This window comes from Phyllobates terribilis, unplaced genomic scaffold, assembly GCF_046119375.1.
Source record: "Phyllobates terribilis strain yellow unplaced genomic scaffold, ASM4611937v1 Scaffold_4__5_contigs__length_816908805, whole genome shotgun sequence".
Taxonomy (NCBI): domain Eukaryota; kingdom Metazoa; phylum Chordata; class Amphibia; order Anura; family Dendrobatidae; genus Phyllobates; species Phyllobates terribilis.
Window position 1 is genome coordinate 647,410,817 of NW_027362764.1, and position 17,359 is coordinate 647,428,175.

Here is a 17,359-nt window from a genome sequence, read left to right on the forward strand (position 1 = left end):
AAGCATAAGTTGCAGTGGGAAGCTCACTGTGCTACAATGCGGCCTAGCAGGCTGGGCCAACCACCGTCTGCCCCATCTTGTGCATCCGCGGCCTCTTCATCCTCTGTGACTGGGGGGACAGCAGTCACACATGTTTTTGGACGCAGACCTGCCACCTCTTTACCTGCAACAGCCAGTGTGATTGGCAGGTCGTCAGTTCATTGGGAAGTGGAAACACCTGCTGGTGTTGAGAGCTCTCTGACATCGAGAGCACCACCTTTGGATCAAGGCAACCTAACATGTCCGCCTGCATCTTCCTCACAGACCGGCAGTTTGCCAGGGACACCCTACTCAACCCCGTCAAAGCACAACAGCCAGCCCTCGGTCCCTCAGATGTGGACAAGTAAAAGACCATTTCCTCCTAGCCATGAGAAAGCTAAGAGGTTGAATTTCACCATCTGCAAGCTGTTGGCTACAGAAATGCTGCCTTTCCGCCTGGAGGACACAGTGGATTTTTGAGACCTTATGTCCGTCGCAGTGCCCCAGTACCAGATGCCCAGTCGGCACTACTTCTCAAAGAAAGGTGTGCCTGCGCTCCACCAGCATGTCGCACACAACATCACCGCTTCTTTGAGAAACTCTGTGTGTGACAGGGTGCATTTCACCACAGACACTTGGACGAGTAGGCATGGACAGGGGCGTTACATGTCGCTGACAGGGCACTGGGTAACTATGGTGACAGCAGGACAAGGGGCTGCTGTCCAAGTCTTGCCGTCCCCGCGAGTTGTACGTCAATCCTCTTTATCTAGAAGTTCCTCCACTGCTTCTGCCTCCTCAACCTCCTCTCGGTCCTCCACCTGCACCCAAAGCCTGTCTGGTAATGCCACCTGCTTTCTAACTGCGCACCTCCTTACTATGCTGGCAGCAGGGCTCAACGGCATCAGTGTTTACTTTGAAATGTCTGGGAAATGTGAGTCACACAGCTGAGGACTTGTGGTCAGCTCTGGAGACCCAGTTTCATGAATGGTTGTCTCCACTGGACCTGAAACCAGGGAAGGCCGTGTGCGACAATGCTGCAAACCTGGGTGCGGCCCTTCGCCGGGGCAATGTTACACACGTGCCTTGTATTGCTCACGTGTTGAACCTGGTTGTTCATAAATTTTTAGCCCACTATCCCGGACTAGATGGCCTTCTGCAGAGGGCACGGTCGCTGTGTGCTCACTTCCGCCATTCGCATCCCGCAGCTCAACGACTTACATCTCTACAGAAGTCGTTGGGCCTGCCAGTTCACCGGCTGAAATGCGATGTGCCGACACGGTGGAATTCAACTCTGCACATGTTGCAGCGACTGTGGCAGCACCGACAAGCCCTGGTGCAATAGTTTCTGACGTATAGCCTGGGCCAACGAGATCCAGAGGTGGGGCAAATCACACAGCAGGAGTGGTCTCAGATCAGGGACCTATGAAGTTGACGCGCCCCCTGGGCCGTGGGGTACCCGGAGCCGGGCCGGTAGACGCTAGGGGTTGTAGTCACTGTGGCGGTGACCCGGTCCGTGACCCAGGGCGGTCAATCCAACGGTAATTTGTATATATGGATTTTATAATGTCCGACTACGCCACCTGTGGAGTGCGGCCAAAGGGGCCACCACTGCGGAACAGTCCTCTGAAGCTGGTGGTTTTGCTGCAATGGTATTATTACTCACCACAGGAAGAGTGTAGCTTCAGGGCAGTGTGGGTGGATGATGGTGGTTGTAGTGCAGGGAGTCAGTAATGAACACAGAGTCCGTGTGATGCAGTCCCAAGATCTTTACTCACAGTTGTTGCAGTCCAGATTACAGGTACCAGAGCTATCTCACCCGTCGTGCTGTGCATACTCAGTGAGGGGCTCAGTCCACCCCCAGATAGCTCCGGAGTACTTAGCAGGACCCCCTTCTGTGTGTCCTTTCTCTGGCCTTCTCCCTGCACCTCACACCCAGTGACACTTCTATCCGGTATCCTCGGGCCTTGGCGGGCGACTTGTGTTCCGTCCCCTGGGTCCTATGTGGCTACCTTCTTAGTGAGACTGGTGTGGACTTTTGCCTGCAGTACATGAAATGCTGCAGCCTCCGGTTTCTAGTTGAGCCTTGCTGTTTCTCCTCTAGTTGAGGGACCGGTTCCCCTTATCTGGCCTGACCCCTCTACCTCCTGGTAGCAGCGGGAGTACAGGTGGCCTTCTGCACGGCCCGTAGCCCTAGGGTCCCTTCGGTTCCTGTAGCCTTCCTGCTCCCACTCCTCTCTTCTCTCCTTCAGTCCTGGGCCTCCCAGGCTAGGCCCGCCTCCGGAGCAGAGCTCATGCCGAGCCTCTACTCCTGTCACTTTTCCTCCTCTGACTGGCTTGCTCTTTCTAAGATGGCTTCCTATTTATACTCTCCCTGTCATGTGCTCCCCTAAGCTTCTCCCCTAAGCACCCACTACATAGGATCCTCCCACCAGCTAGGGACCTGGGACTGTGCTCTCCCTTAGGAGCAATCTCGCCATAACCTCACTGCGGGTATGTGTTGGATGCAGGTGTTAGGGTCCCGAGCCATACGCCTTTCTTACCTGAGGGTGAGATACCACACCTCTGGGTGAGATGCAGTAACTCTGTGGTGACTGCACCCTCAGGGGCGCCACACACCTTTCTGCACAGTTTTGAAATGGCGACGAAGATGTTTAGTGCTGACGACGATGCCATTATCAGCATAACTATTCCGGTGATTTACATGCTGGAGCACACATTAAACAGAATTCAGAGTCAGGTGGTCGGACAAGAGGAGGTGGAGGAAGTAGAGGAGGAGTCGTATGCGGAAGGGATAACATCTCCAAGGTCCAGACGGTTGGCAGCACCAAGGAGGCAGGCATGGGAGGGTGTGGGAGAGGGATTAAACAGGGCGCATGGTAGCAGCCAAACTGTTGAGGAAGGTGCAGGAGCCGAGGAAGAAGTGGAGGATGAACTGGCGATGGGCATGGAAAACTCATCAGATGAGGGAGACCTTGATCACTTTTTTGTTGTGCGAGGTTGGGGGGAGAGGGCAGAGGAAAGAAGCATGATTCTTACCTCGCTACCAACACAACAAGGACTTGGTCCTCCTGGATGCGCAAGACACATGAGTGCCTTCTTGCTGCACTACCTGCAACATGACCCTCAGATTGCAGAATTCGAAGTAATCTCGACTCCTGGGTTGCCACACTCTTAGATCCCCGGTACAAAAGTAAATTTGCCGAAATAATTCCTGCCATAAAAAGGGATTGACGCATGCAGGAGTATCTGCAGACGCTGTTGCAGAATCTTACATGTGCTTTTCCACAAAACACCAGTGGTGCACGAAGTGAATCTCACAGTTCTAACTTGCCAACCGCGGGACTGACGAGTCTTCATCACTCAAACCCTAACAGTAACACAGTATCTGCTGGTAACAGCAATTTTGTGAAATCGTTTCACCACTTTTTTAGACCATCCTTTGCAAGGCCACAGGAGACAAGAAGTCTGACACATAGTCAATGCCTAGAGAGGATGGTGCAGGAGTATCTCCAAGTGAACATCGAAGCCATGACTGTGTCACTGGACCCTTGCTCATTTTGATATTCCAATCTGGAAAAATGGCCGGAGCTCGCCACTCACGCCTTGGAGATCTTGTCATGCCCTGCAGCCAGTGTTCTCTCTGAACGTGTGTTCAGCGCTGCTGATGGTGTGCTGACAGATAAGCGCACGCGGCTGTCCACTGAGAATATAGACAGACTCACGTTCATAAAGATGAACAAATCATGGATTCGCAAGGACTTTTCTAATCCTGTGTTATCCTTGGGAGGCTAAAAGCTTGAGGATTTGGTAATATCACCTCACCAACCGTTTTAAGCAACTGTGGGGCAATTGATGCCACTTAACCCTAGAACGCATGACCATAAAAATCTACACTTTCATATACCTGGGGCCTTTTAGGCCCGTGTGCAAATAACATTGAATAACTCAAACTCAAATGACAAACAACTATATACATGAAGAATACCTAGAGTTTCAAAATTCTAACTAAAGTAATCTTGCAGAAAATAGAAAACAATTAACAGGGCGGGACTGCGAGGCCCCAGGTATGCGTTCTAGGGTTAAGTGGTGTCTGTGCCACAATTTTGGGAAAAAATGGAAACTCTTTTTGGAGTCCCCTTGCTGTGTCTTACGTGACGTTGGCATCGTCAATTCCAGGTGGGTTGGGTCGCTCCCCCCTCCCTTTTAACTGTAAGAAACTACATACACTATGGCTTGGGGTAACACAGATGATTGAGTCTGAAGAGCTGTTTACTCAGAGGTCTGCTCCAAATCTTCAGTGTCTGCTAGTCAGCGTAGAATTTTTAACTGCATCTAGCCTAGGCAATACTTTGGGCGTAGTAGCCCAGCTGCGAAGCAAGCTGCACCGCCTGTGTATCTAATAAGAATTTTTAAATGCATCTAGCCTAGGCAGACTGTGGGGACCCCCAACCAAACCCAGACGCTCAGCCCCCCTACCGCCCCCCTTTCCTTGACAATACAATAATGTAACTCTTACAACTGGATGGGTGAGGATCGGTCACAGCTTTATTAACTCTTTATACTCATTCCATTAGAAAGACATTTTATTTCTAAAATAATTCAGCTTGTTGCAGCATGCCCTGGGTCTCCACTCCGGCAACTTGGCCAACAAGTGTAACTCTCCAACATGTCCTTTCTATTTCCAGGCCACGGAGGATCCTGCGTACTCGTATGCAGGACTCTGACCCCCACCCATCACTCTTAACGCTTGTTCCACTCCGTCCTGGAGTCCTGACAGGAATATGTCCAGTCCAATATCCATTAAGTGAACACCGTCGGGCCGTATGAGGCCTGCTTTATCTCCTTCCAGTTGTCGGTGTCGTACCACTACACCGCCTCTGTCTCTTCTAAATTTTTCCATCCGAATATTTATTACCCGCCTTGTCCGTTCGATGGCTGTGATGTCTCGCGCACCTTGCCATACCGCTATCGGCACAATCTCTGACCATACTATAGCTAGTTTTGTGAAAAATTCTCTGAAGCGCTCAGTGTCTAGTTTCATTATTGCCATTAGTTATGCGCTCTTGTGATGACTTAGGTTGTTTCCCCCGGCCTGTATAACTAAGATGACCAGACATCTTGCCTCTCTCCCTACCTTGATTACCTCCATTAGTACCTGTGGCCATAGCAGGCCTCTAATACCTCTCCAGTTGAAATATGTGTTATGAAACTCTAATTTCCTCCCGCCTGGGCGGACTTTCGCCCTTTAATCTGCCCAATATATATACGAGTGGCCTATCACCCACACTGTTGGCTTAGCGTCACCTGTAAAAGAAACAAACCACGTTAGGATAACAAGTCCGGTCTTATGTATCTTGCCAAACACGTGGATCACCATCTCTCTATCTTCTGAACTTCCATTTCTGACAGTCCTGCTCTTGCTGCTTCTGTGGCCGCGCCTATGCGGAATGAGTGTGTCCCGTAATCTTTGGGGTGGTTCCCTGCCGATGTTATGCATTTATTAAATATAGCTTGGAACTGGTATCTTGCTAATGGCGTCCCATCAATGTGTGATAGGAACAAATTACTTTGTGATCTGATGGTTAGATATGGTTTTACTATTGTTACCCGACTCAGTGTACCGTTTGTGGGTTGTAGAAGTACCCAAGTGCCCCTGCCCGCTGGAACCATTTTCGATTTGTGTATGCGTAGACGTATTGCATTATTGGCTATGACTACGTCCTGGTGTAATAAGCCTCCACTGGTGCTAATTTTGGATTGAGGGACTAATTCGCTTATGCATAGCGCCCCGAAGAAGGCGATCACAAATGCAGTAGACAGTAGTGTTGCTTCAAATTGTGAGTGTCATGTTAATGGTGTTAGGGATATGATGTGAGAAATCAGTTTTAGTGACACGGGATGGGACGTCTACACTCCTGACTTGGCTGACCCCTTTTCCACCCTTTTATGGATTGTCTGATGATGAATCTTTGTCACATCTCCCCAATTCAGTAGTTGGAAGTGAAATGCTACTCCGGTCAGACACCGCTGCGCTGACGCCCCTGATATGCCCCTCATCATTAGCTGGTGGAGAAATTCTATGGTGACTTGTGATCTGGCTTGTTCACATTGGTCAACCCGTCCGCCTGCTACTAGTCGTGTCCACTCTTCCCATGCCTTACCGTATGCTTGCCACGTCGACGGGGCAACTGACGCTCTGATTAATGGCATCAACTATTCGCCACTAGATCCCATAGGGAAGGTGGGCAACTGTTGTCCCGATGGGTGGGCATTGTGGAAGAGCTCTGTGAAAATCTGCCAATTGAATTGTTATAAAGCGTTAGCAGCAGCTTTAGAGCCCTCAGCATAGTGGCTAGCGTGGACCCATACATTGTGTTTTAGGCACAGGAATGCTAGCCTGGGTAGTAGGCCTAGCACTGGGAGAGACGATGATGCCATCTTATTAATGCAGTGCGCTAAGCTGGTGTTTTTTGTTATGAAGCGTATATTTTTGTAAGCCAGGAGCGCGCCCCATATTTCTATTGCTACCACTATTGGGAAGAAAAATTATTTTCAGGGCTAGATGCAGCGAAAAATTATTATTAATTGAAAAGCTGGTGGAGCTTGGTATAGATGGCCTAATACAATGAGACCCACACACTGCTAGAAGGCCAAATATTTTTTCAGAGGTAGATGCAGAAAAAAATTATATTCAGTTTGCAACCTTATGGAGGTCAGTATAGATGGACTAATAGAACAAGTCCCACACACAGCTAGAAGGCCAAATATTTTTTCAGACGTAGATGCAGAAAAAAATTATATTCAGTTTGCAACCTTATGGAGGTCAGTATAGATGGACTAATAGAACAAGTCCCACACACAGCTAGAAGCCCAAATATTTTTTCAGAGGTAGATGCAGAAAAAAATTATATTCAGTTTGCAACCTTATGGAGGTCAGTATAGATGGACTAATAGAACAAGTCCCACACACAGCTAGAAGGCCAAATATTTTTTCAGAGGTAGATGCAGAAAAAAATTATATTCAGTTTGCAACCTTATGGAGGTCAGTATAGATGGACTAATAGAACAAGTCCCACACACAGCTAGAAGGCCAAATATTTTTTAGAGGTAGATGCAGACAAAAAATTATTTTGAATTTGCAACCTGATGGAGGTCAGTATAGATGACTAATAGAACAAGTCCCACACACAGCTAGAAGGCCAAATATTTTTTCAGAGGTAGATGCAGAAAAAAATTATATTCAGTTTGCAACCTTATGGAGGTCAGTATAGATGGACTAATAGAACAAGTCCCACACACAGCTAGAAGCCCAAATATTTTTTCAGAGGTAGATGCAGACAAAAAATTATTTTGAATTTGCAACCTTATGGAGGTCAGTATAGATGGACTAATAGAACAAGTCCCACACACAGCTAGAAGCCCAAATATTTTTTCAGAGGTAGATGCAGAAAAAAATTATATTCAGTTTGCATCCTTATGGAGGTAAGTATAGATGGACTAATAGAACAAATCCCACACACAGCTAGAAGGCCAAATATTTTTTCAGAGGTAGATGCAGAAAAAAATTATATTCAGTTTGCAACCTTATGGAGGTCAGTATAGATGGACTAATAGAACAAGTCCCACACACAGCTAGAAGGCCAAATATTTTTTCAGAGGTAGATGCAGACAAAAAATTATTTTGAATTTGCAACCTGATGGAGGTCAGTATAGATGACTAATAGAACAAGTCCCACACACAGCTAGAAGGCCAAATATTTTTTCAGAGGTAGATGCAGACAAAAAATTATTTTGAATTTGCAACCTTATGGAGGTCAGTATAGATGGACTAATAGAACAAGTCCCACACACAGCTAGAAGCCCAAATATTTTTTCAGAGGTAGATGCAGAAAAAAATTATATTCAGTTTGCAACCTTATGGAGGTCAGTATAGATGGACTAATAAAACAAGTCCCACACAGCTAGAAGGCCAAATATTTTTTCAGAGGTAGATGCAGAAAAAAATTATATTCAGTTTGCAACCTTATGGAGGTCAGTATAGATGGACTAATAGAACAAGTCCCACACACAGCTATAAGGCCAAATATTTTTTCAGAGGTAGATGCAGACAAAAAATTATTTTGAATTTGCAACCTGATGGAGGCCAGTATAGATGACTAATAGAACAAGTCCCACACACAGCTAGAAGGCCAAATATTTTTTCAGAGGTAGATGCAGAAAAAAATTATATTCAGTTTGCAACCTTATGGAGGTCAGTATAGATGGACTAATAGAACAAGTCCCACACACAGCTAGAAGGCCAAATATTTTTTCAGAGGTAGATGCAGACAAAAAATTATTTTGAATTTGCAACCTTATGGAGGTCAGTATAGATGGACTAAAAGAACAAGTCCCACACACAGCTAGAAGCCCAATATTTTTTCAGAGGTAGATGCAGAAAAAAATATATTCAGTTTGCAACCTGATGGAGGTCTGTATAGATGGACTAATACAACAAGTCCCACACACAGCTAGAAGCCCAATATTTTTTCAGAGGTAGATGCAGAAAAAAATATATTCAGTTTGCAACCTGATGGAGGTCAGTATAGATGGACTAATACAACAAGTCCCACACACAGCTTGAAGCCCAATATTTTTTCAGAGCTAGATGCAGAAAAAAATTATATTCAATTTGCAACCTGATGGAGGTCAGTATAGATGGACTAATAGAATGATGCTATGCCCAAAAGATTTTACTTCACTAGGTGCAGTAAAAAAATTGGTATTCTATACACAGGTGGTATATCTTGCAACACAGATAGGCTACTCCACTGACTAACACACTCTGCAATAGGCCAAAAAGGATTAGCTTTGCTAGATTCAGCCAAATGCTGTGAAAAAAACTTGCACAGCACTGGCACAGACCTGCCTGGCAAAAACTGATAGGAACTGATGTAACCTAGTCCTGAAAAGGACTCCAATTACAATTAGTCTTTACTCCCACAATCTATCTATTTAAGAGCACAGACCTGCCTGATAAAAGTCGTAGGAAATGCTGTAACCTAGTCCTTAAAAGGACTGCAATCACAACTATTCCCTACTCCCAAGCTATCTGTAGATTTGTGCGAAAATTGGCTTGAAATTAACAAGGTATAGTGCACACAGCAACAGCGGTGCCGTCTAACACGCAGCTGCAGCAGTGAGAAAATGGTGGCGACGGGGAAAATGGCTTGGTCTTATAGGGCAAGGACATGTGACATACACTGCCAATGACACATGCCCTTGCTTGTGTGAAAAAAAGCACTTCGCTCCGTGTGTGCGCTGCTGATAGGCTGACAGATTGCACCTCCCTACTGCAAATGCGGGAAAGAGAAAAAAAAATGGAGATCTTCATTGTTCCTGCAGAGATCCATCCCCTGCCCTTCCCCCCACCCCGCTGTACACTCAAACTGCATATTAACATTAATTTTCATCATTACTGAGAAAAAATCCAGTTATGATTTTGGTGCACGAACAGTTATCGAACATAACCTCGAACAGCCGAATTTTTCTCAAATTGTTCGTGTTCGCCGAACGGCTCGAACACCGCCCAAAACAGCTCGAATTTGAGATTGGCGAACAGTTCGAGTAGAACAACGCTCATCTCTACTGTTTGATCCCTCATGTTCTCTAACAAACCTCTGAGGCCTTCAAAAAACGTCTGTAGTTATATTGAGAATAAATTGCAAACAGATGTATTCAATTTACTAATTATGTGACTTCTGGGGGCAATTAGTCACTCTGGATTTTATTTAAGGGTATCAGACTACAGGGGGCTGAGTGTAAATGCATATCGCAATTTTCAGATTTATATTTTTAAAATAATTAGAAAACCATGTATCATTTCCGTTAGACTTCACAAATACTTGCTCCTTTGTGTTGGTGTATCTCATAAAATCCCAATAAAATACATTTAAGTTTGTGGATGTAATCTGAAAAAATGTGGAAAAGTTCACATGGTATATATATGTAGCACCCTGAGGATTCGGCTGCTACAGGGGTATTGCACCTCAACCCAGAGGTGTGATATTCCACTCCCGGGTAAGGATGGAGTGTGGAACTGAGCTCAGAAAGCTGCATGCACTACACACATCCCATTTCCGAGGAACAGACCAACGGTACTCCCACTTAGAAATGTGCAGGTACGACCGAGTCTGTTCCTGGCTGGAGTGGGAGGGGGGTGGTACATCCCAGTAGTGTAGGGGCAGATAGGGGGAGCAGCCTGGGTAAAGTTAGGAGCTCATTGGGTGCTGGTCACCTGAGCTCACACATAGAGGGAGTATTTAAGGTGGGCACCATCTAAGATCAGGGTCAGTCTGCCACAGTCAGTCAGTCTGTGAGAAGTCAGAGGGAGAGAGCAGAGCAGCCCCAGAGCAAGAGTGAGAGAAGAGAGAAAGAGAGACCCAGAGGGGGAAACAAAAAGGAACTCTGAGAACCCATATACGAACCTGGGGTGAAGAGTTGGCAAAAGGGTACCGGATCCCAAACTGGTGGGGGCTTAAGCACACCTCAGCCAGAGACCGGAGGCCGTGGGCAGGATCTGCCACGGCCACCCACCACATCCACCCTGAAGGCAAACCACGTGTAGGGTCAGGGAACCCAAGGCCAAGGGTCGCCCAACAGAAGGCCCGAGGGAGCTGGACCTAGGTGGATCCCTGGTGGGGACGGCCAGAAGAAAGGACAAGAAGGAGGGCTCAGGGACACGCTCCGGACTTGCTTGGGGGTTGGCTGAATCCAGGACCTGGTGGACGCAGCACGGCTCGGGTGGTCACTCAAGGCCGGAGTGACCGGAATATCTGCAGTAAGTAAACACCCTGAACTGCACAACCCGACTCTGTCTTTACTTATCATCTACGCTGCACCACCACAACCCCCATCCTCTGCACCTGACCCATACCCCTCCCGTTGGGGGTTATACTATCTAAAGCTGCACCAACACCATCAGCCTCAGCGGACCCTGCTGCAGCGGCGGCCGTAGTGACCGCAATCCAACGGGTGGCGTAGTCGACATAAAGAACATCCAGTAACATCATAGGGCTGCCACACACTGAGCTTGACACCCTGGGCATGGACCGGGTCACAGCCACTCGGAGACTACAACCCCCATCTGATCCGGCTCCGGGTATTCCCCTAAAGAATATGGCCCAGGGGGCGCGTCAACTTTGGCGTAGTCGGCAGGATTACGTGCCCGCAACACCCGGGTACTGCGTGCCTGAAGAGAAGAACAAGTTTACCTCAAAAAGAAGTCTCCTGCCGGTTCCGGAGGGTCCCCGCCATCGGACTCCGTCACAGATCGATTCCCGCCGGTTGTCCGCCATTAACAGCTTTTTCCCGCCATCTGCAGAGTTTCCCGCCACTGGGAGACGATTCCCGCCATTTCCAAAGGTTTCCCGCCTTGTCAGAGCGGACGCCATTATGGGCGTGCCAGAGGGTGGCAAGAGGCCGCCTCCCATCGTGGGCCAGGACCGAAAATGGCGCCAAAAGTGGAAACCGCCCCCACCAACAGAGACTGTGATGCTAGAGGTGTCTGTCAGCGTGAAAGAACTGCCCCTGGAGCTGACAATCACCAAGTGGCCCCGGGACCGCCCTCGAAGTGGGAGGACTGAGAAGAAGAGAGCAAAGATGGGTGTCACCTGGAGCAGTCTGGAGAGAGCGCACCCGGAGACAAGACGTCTGGAGGAGAGTCCAGAAGAAGCTTACCCGGAGATGGAAGAAGAGCAGAGCAGCACCGGCCCGCTGGCCAGGAGCCTGCTGGAGACAATGGAAGGAGAGCAGAGCAGCACCGACCCGTTGGTCAGGAGCCTGCTAGAAGCAACGACCCCACTAGGCTTAGTGGAGGTCTTGGCACAGCTCCCCCGAGACCGGGAGTGTGCACAGACTGCGCTGGAGGGCCTCGCACGGAGGATGGCCCGGGTACAGCGGGAGACGTTGGCGGAGTGGAGCCGTGAGATGGCCCAGCAGACAAGAACTCGTCAGCGGAGCACGCCACCCGAGACGAGGAGACAGACCGCCTCTGAGGATGGCGCAGGAGGACTGAAGGCCGGAGACGGCGCCGAGAAGGGAGCCGAACGAATGGAGGCAGGTAAAGGGGACGTCTCTACCCCAAACCGGGAAACCGCGTACCTGCCCCAGCTCCCGGTCGCAGAGCCCGAAGTACCCCCTGCCGTGCCCGTAACCGCAACGTCACCGCCACAGACTAGGCCTCAACCGGAAGCCGCAGCCGCGACCCCTGTGACGTCACACGCCTCGACCCCAAGCGTGACCAAGCAGGAAGTACCATCGGCCTGGTCGCAAGGCCTAGTACCCCCGGGCGCCGCAATACCAACAGCGCCCCCTACCTCCGCGGAGCCACCGGCCTGGTCGCAGGGCCAAGTAGCCCAGGGCGCCGCCGTCCTTACGGTGCCCTTCACTTTCCAGGTGCCCCAGGCCTGGCCGCAAGGCCTGGGCAACCCGGGCGCCACCACCACCGCGCCCATAAAACCAAGAGTGCCGCATCTGGGAGAAGATCTGTTCGCCCAACATACGTGCCCGGATGGGCAGCCCTTTATATGGCCACCGGAGTTTCACCATCCCCGACTCCGGAAAGAGAGAGCCCTAGACGAGCCCCTGATTCCGGCTCCGAAGCCCGTAAAGAGGACCTCGCCCCCGCTGGAGGAGGCACAGTTCGAGTGGGACCCCACCGGAGAAGACCTCATGGGGTTCACTCAGGAGACTCGGGCGGCCGCAGCAGAACGTGCAGAGTGCTGCCGGCAGCAGCTCGAGGTCTTTGAGAGGGAGCGCAGAGAGAGGCGGGTCCGGGAACAACAAGCCCAAATAAAGAGCGCGGAGCAGAAGAGCCGGGCCAGGAGGAGTCCCCGTGCAGCTCATGGTCCCCCTTCCACCGGGACTGTGATCAAGTTTAATATGCAGCACGGGTGGGGCTTCATCCGAGATCACCGCACCCCAGGCGACGTCTTCGTGACCAGGAGAGACGTTGAGTCCCACCTACCGGAGGGACACAGAGGACGTGACCTGTATATAGGGGACGAGGTCACCTTCACCCGGCACAAGTGTGCCAAAGGACCCTACGCCCTCCATGTGCATCGCCTGACGGAGGAGGAGCTGCGGTGTGAGGAAGAGCAAGAGGACCCGGACGGGTCTGAAGCTAAAGGTAACCACAAAGAAAGAGCAGGAGGACGCCGTCGTTAAGTACAGCAGAGTACAAGCTGTATATAGTTGCCCGTCGGGGCACAGTGAACTGTTGCTAATATAGTCCCCGTTGGGACCAGCGAATTGAACTGTTACCCGTATTTCCCTTAATCCCACTGACCGAGGACTGAGAGCGGTCATCCCTATTCCCATTAGCTGGCCGAGGACTGAGAGTGGCCCTACTACCCCTTGTAAATAGTTGCGCTTCCTAAAGCGCCCCCTACCGGTTTTATAGGAAAACCATTTTTCTAAGAGAAACTGTTGCACTTTTCCCGGGCACACGTTGCACAGTGTCCGGAGGAGGAACCAGAAACAAGAATGTTAATATGAAAAGTTTTATGATGCTGCTAATATATATGTTTTATATGTTTTATTATGTTGTTTATGAAAAAAAAATTGTATGTTTGGATGATGTTTTATATCTTACAGCCCGAGGACGTGCTGTGATTTACCAGGGGGGAATGTAGCACCCTGAGGATTCGGCTGCTACAGGGGTATTGCACCTCAACCCAGAGGTGTGATATTCCACTCCCGGGTAAGGATGGAGTGTGGAACTGAGCTCAGAAAGCTGCATGCACTACACACATCCCATTTCCGAGGAACAGACCAACGGTACTCCCACTTAGAAATGTGCAGGTACGACCGAGTCTGTTCCTGGCTGGAGTGGGAGGGGGGTGGTACATCCCAGTAGTGTAGGGGCAGATAGGGGGAGCAGCCTGGGTAAAGTTAGGAGCTCATTGGGTGCTGGTCACCTGAGCTCACACATAGAGGGAGTATTTAAGGTGGGCACCATCTAAGATCAGGGTCAGTCTGCCACAGTCAGTCAGTCTGTGAGAAGTCAGAGGGAGAGAGCAGAGCAGCCCCAGAGCAAGAGTGAGAGAAGAGAGAAAGAGAGACCCAGAGGGGGAAACAAAAAGGAACTCTGAGAACCCATATACGAACCTGGGGTGAAGAGTTGGCAAAAGGGTACCGGATCCCAAACTGGTGGGGGCTTAAGCACACCTCAGCCAGAGACCGGAGGCCGTGGGCAGGATCTGCCACGGCCACCCACCACATCCACCCTGAAGGCAAACCACGTGTAGGGTCAGGGAACCCAAGGCCAAGGGTCGCCCAACAGAAGGCCCGAGGGAGCTGGACCTAGGTGGATCCCTGGTGGGGACGGCCAGAAGAAAGGACAAGAAGGAGGGCTCAGGGACACGCTCCGGACTTGCTTGGGGGTTGGCTGAATCCAGGACCTGGTGGACGCAGCACGGCTCGGGTGGTCACTCAAGGCCGGAGTGACCGGAATATCTGCAGTAAGTAAACACCCTGAACTGCACAACCCGACTCTGTCTTTACTTATCATCTACGCTGCACCACCACAACCCCCATCCTCTGCACCTGACCCCCTGAGGCCATACCCCTCCCGTTGGGGGTTATACTATCTAAAGCTGCACCAACACCATCAGCCTCAGCGGACCCTGCTGCGGCGGCGGCCGTAGTGACCGCAATCCAACGGGTGGCGTAGTCGACATAAAGAACATCCAGTAACATCATAGGGCTGCCACACACTGAGCTTGACACCCTGGGCACGGACCGGGTCACAGCCACTCGGAGACTACAACCCCCATCTGATCCGGCTCCGGGTATTCCCCTAAAGAATATGGCCCAGGGGGCGCGTCATATACTTTTTAAGGTATTGTATACAAACATGCAGGTTATTGAAAGTTGAATAAAATTATACTTTGATATCTGCGAGCCAATGTTTTACTCCAGGGAAATCCATATTTTTTTTATATGTAAATGAGCTGTCAAGATCTTTAGGTCGGACACAGATCTCCCTGAGAATCTGTGTCCAGAGGTCATTTTGTATCAAAGGAGGAGTTACCTGTGTGATATGAAATGGCTGACACTTTGCTCTGATAATCACAAACAGCTCTGCAGTGAGATCAGAGATAACACAGTAGAGCAGAAGGGAGCTTTGACTCATTACAAACATCTGCATCTACAGTTGTCCTCTCATAGTGCTGGTAGCTCTGCTGCAGAGCTGTACCTGCTTATAACTAACACAGTATAGTAGAGATGAACCTTATATAATTGCAAACAGATTTGCAGTGCTGTTAGCTCTGCTGTACTGCTTCTTTCCCCCACATTGGCTGCCTGTGAGATGGAAGCTGAACCACTCGGAGAGGACTGCAGCTGCATATGTGTTAGTACAACAGAAGTGAACTTTGCCTCTTTACAATGTTAGCTCTGCAGTACTGCGTTAGTTATGATCTCACTGTAGAAGAGTGTATGATTATGTGAGCAAAATGTCAGTCATGCCTCACACTGGTAACACCCCCTTTCCCCTTTCATTTAAAATAATCTCTGGAGGCAGATTCTCAGGCAGATCTGTGTCCAGCCCATAGATCTTAACAGCTAATTTGTTTATTAGAAAAACATGGATTTCTCTGGAATAAGACATCAGATCACAGATATCATATTATTATTTTCTTCAGCTTCCTATGACCTGCATTCCCATATAAACAGTTTAGGATGGTTGATGCAGCTGACAGATTCCATTTAAGCCCCCTATACAAATTATGCAAATGTGGACTGACCTCGCTGATATTAATGGATTTTCCCAACAATCTAATGTGTATGGAGGTCCCAGACAACTGATTGTTAAGGAACCGGATCTAATTTCGGATTGCAGAACCATTTGCTCTCTCTGAGATAAGCAGCCACCAGAGATGTCTGTCAGTGGCTCTCTCATTGAGAACATAGAAGCACTCGGCAGAACAAGAGCTCCTGTGTATGGGAGAAATAGGTGAGATAGCTGCCAGATAAATGATTGGCAGCCAATATATATGAGGTTCTTTAGATCTGATAGTTTTGTAGCTGTATATTGAACACAATTATATTTCCTAAAGGAACTCAATAAATTTGGTTTGCAGGCCTAGTGCTTGTCACTTTTCTCATGATTGCATTCACCTGGCTATGAAGTTCAAAGCTCAATGAGGTTACAAAACCAAAAAAAGTGCTTTAGTAAGTCAGTAAAAAGTAGGTAGGAGTATTTAAAACAAGAAAATGATAAGGGTGCCCATACTTATGCACCTGTCAAATTTTGTTTGAATGCAGATTGCACATTTTCTGTTAGTACAATAAACCTCATTTCAAGGCAGAAACATTACTGTGTCCAACAGTTATTACATATATCAAACTGAAATAGCTGTTGCAAAAACACAAATTTTTATAAAACATTAAGCTTAAGATTAATAGGGGTGCCCAAACTTTTTCATATAACTGTAACTGGATTTTTTCTCAGTAATGATGAAAATTAATGTTAATACGCAGTTTGAGTGTACAGCGGGGTGGGGGGAGGGGCAGGGGATGGATCTCTGCAGGAACAATGAAGATCTCCATTTTTTTTTCTCTTTCCCGCATTTGCAGTGGGGAGGTGCAATCTGTCAGCCTATCAGCAGCGCACACACGGAGCGAAGTGCTTTTTTTCACACAAGCAAGGGCATGTGTCATTGGCAGTGTATGTCACATGTTCTTGCCCTATAAGACCAAGCCATTTTCCCCGTCGCCACCATTTTCTCACTGCTGCAGCTGCGTGTTAGACGGCACCGCTGTTGCTGTGTGCGCTATACCTTGTTAATTTCAAGCCAATTTTCGCACAAATATACAGATAGCTTGGGAGTAGGGAATAGTTGTGATTGCAGTCCTTTTAAGGACTAGGTTACAGCATTTCCTACGACTTTTATCAGGCAGGTCTGTGCTCTTAAATAGATAGGTTGTGGGAGTAAAGACTAATTGTAATTGGAGTCCTTTTCAGGACTAGGTTACATCAGTTCCTATCAGTTTTTGCCAGGCAGGTCTGTGCCAGTGCTGTGCAAGTTTTTTTCACAGCATTTGGCTGAATCTAGCAAAGCTAATCCTTTTTGGCCTATTGCAGAGTGTGTTAGTCAGTGGAGTAGCCTATCTGTGTTGCAAGATATACCACCTGTGTATAGAATACCAATTTTTTTACTGCACCTAGTGAAGTAAAATCTTTTGGGCATAGCATCATTCTATTAGTCCATCTATACTGACCTCCATCAGGTTGCAAACTGAATCTAATTTTTTTCTGCATCTAGCTCTGAAAAAATATTTGGCCTTCTAGCAGTGT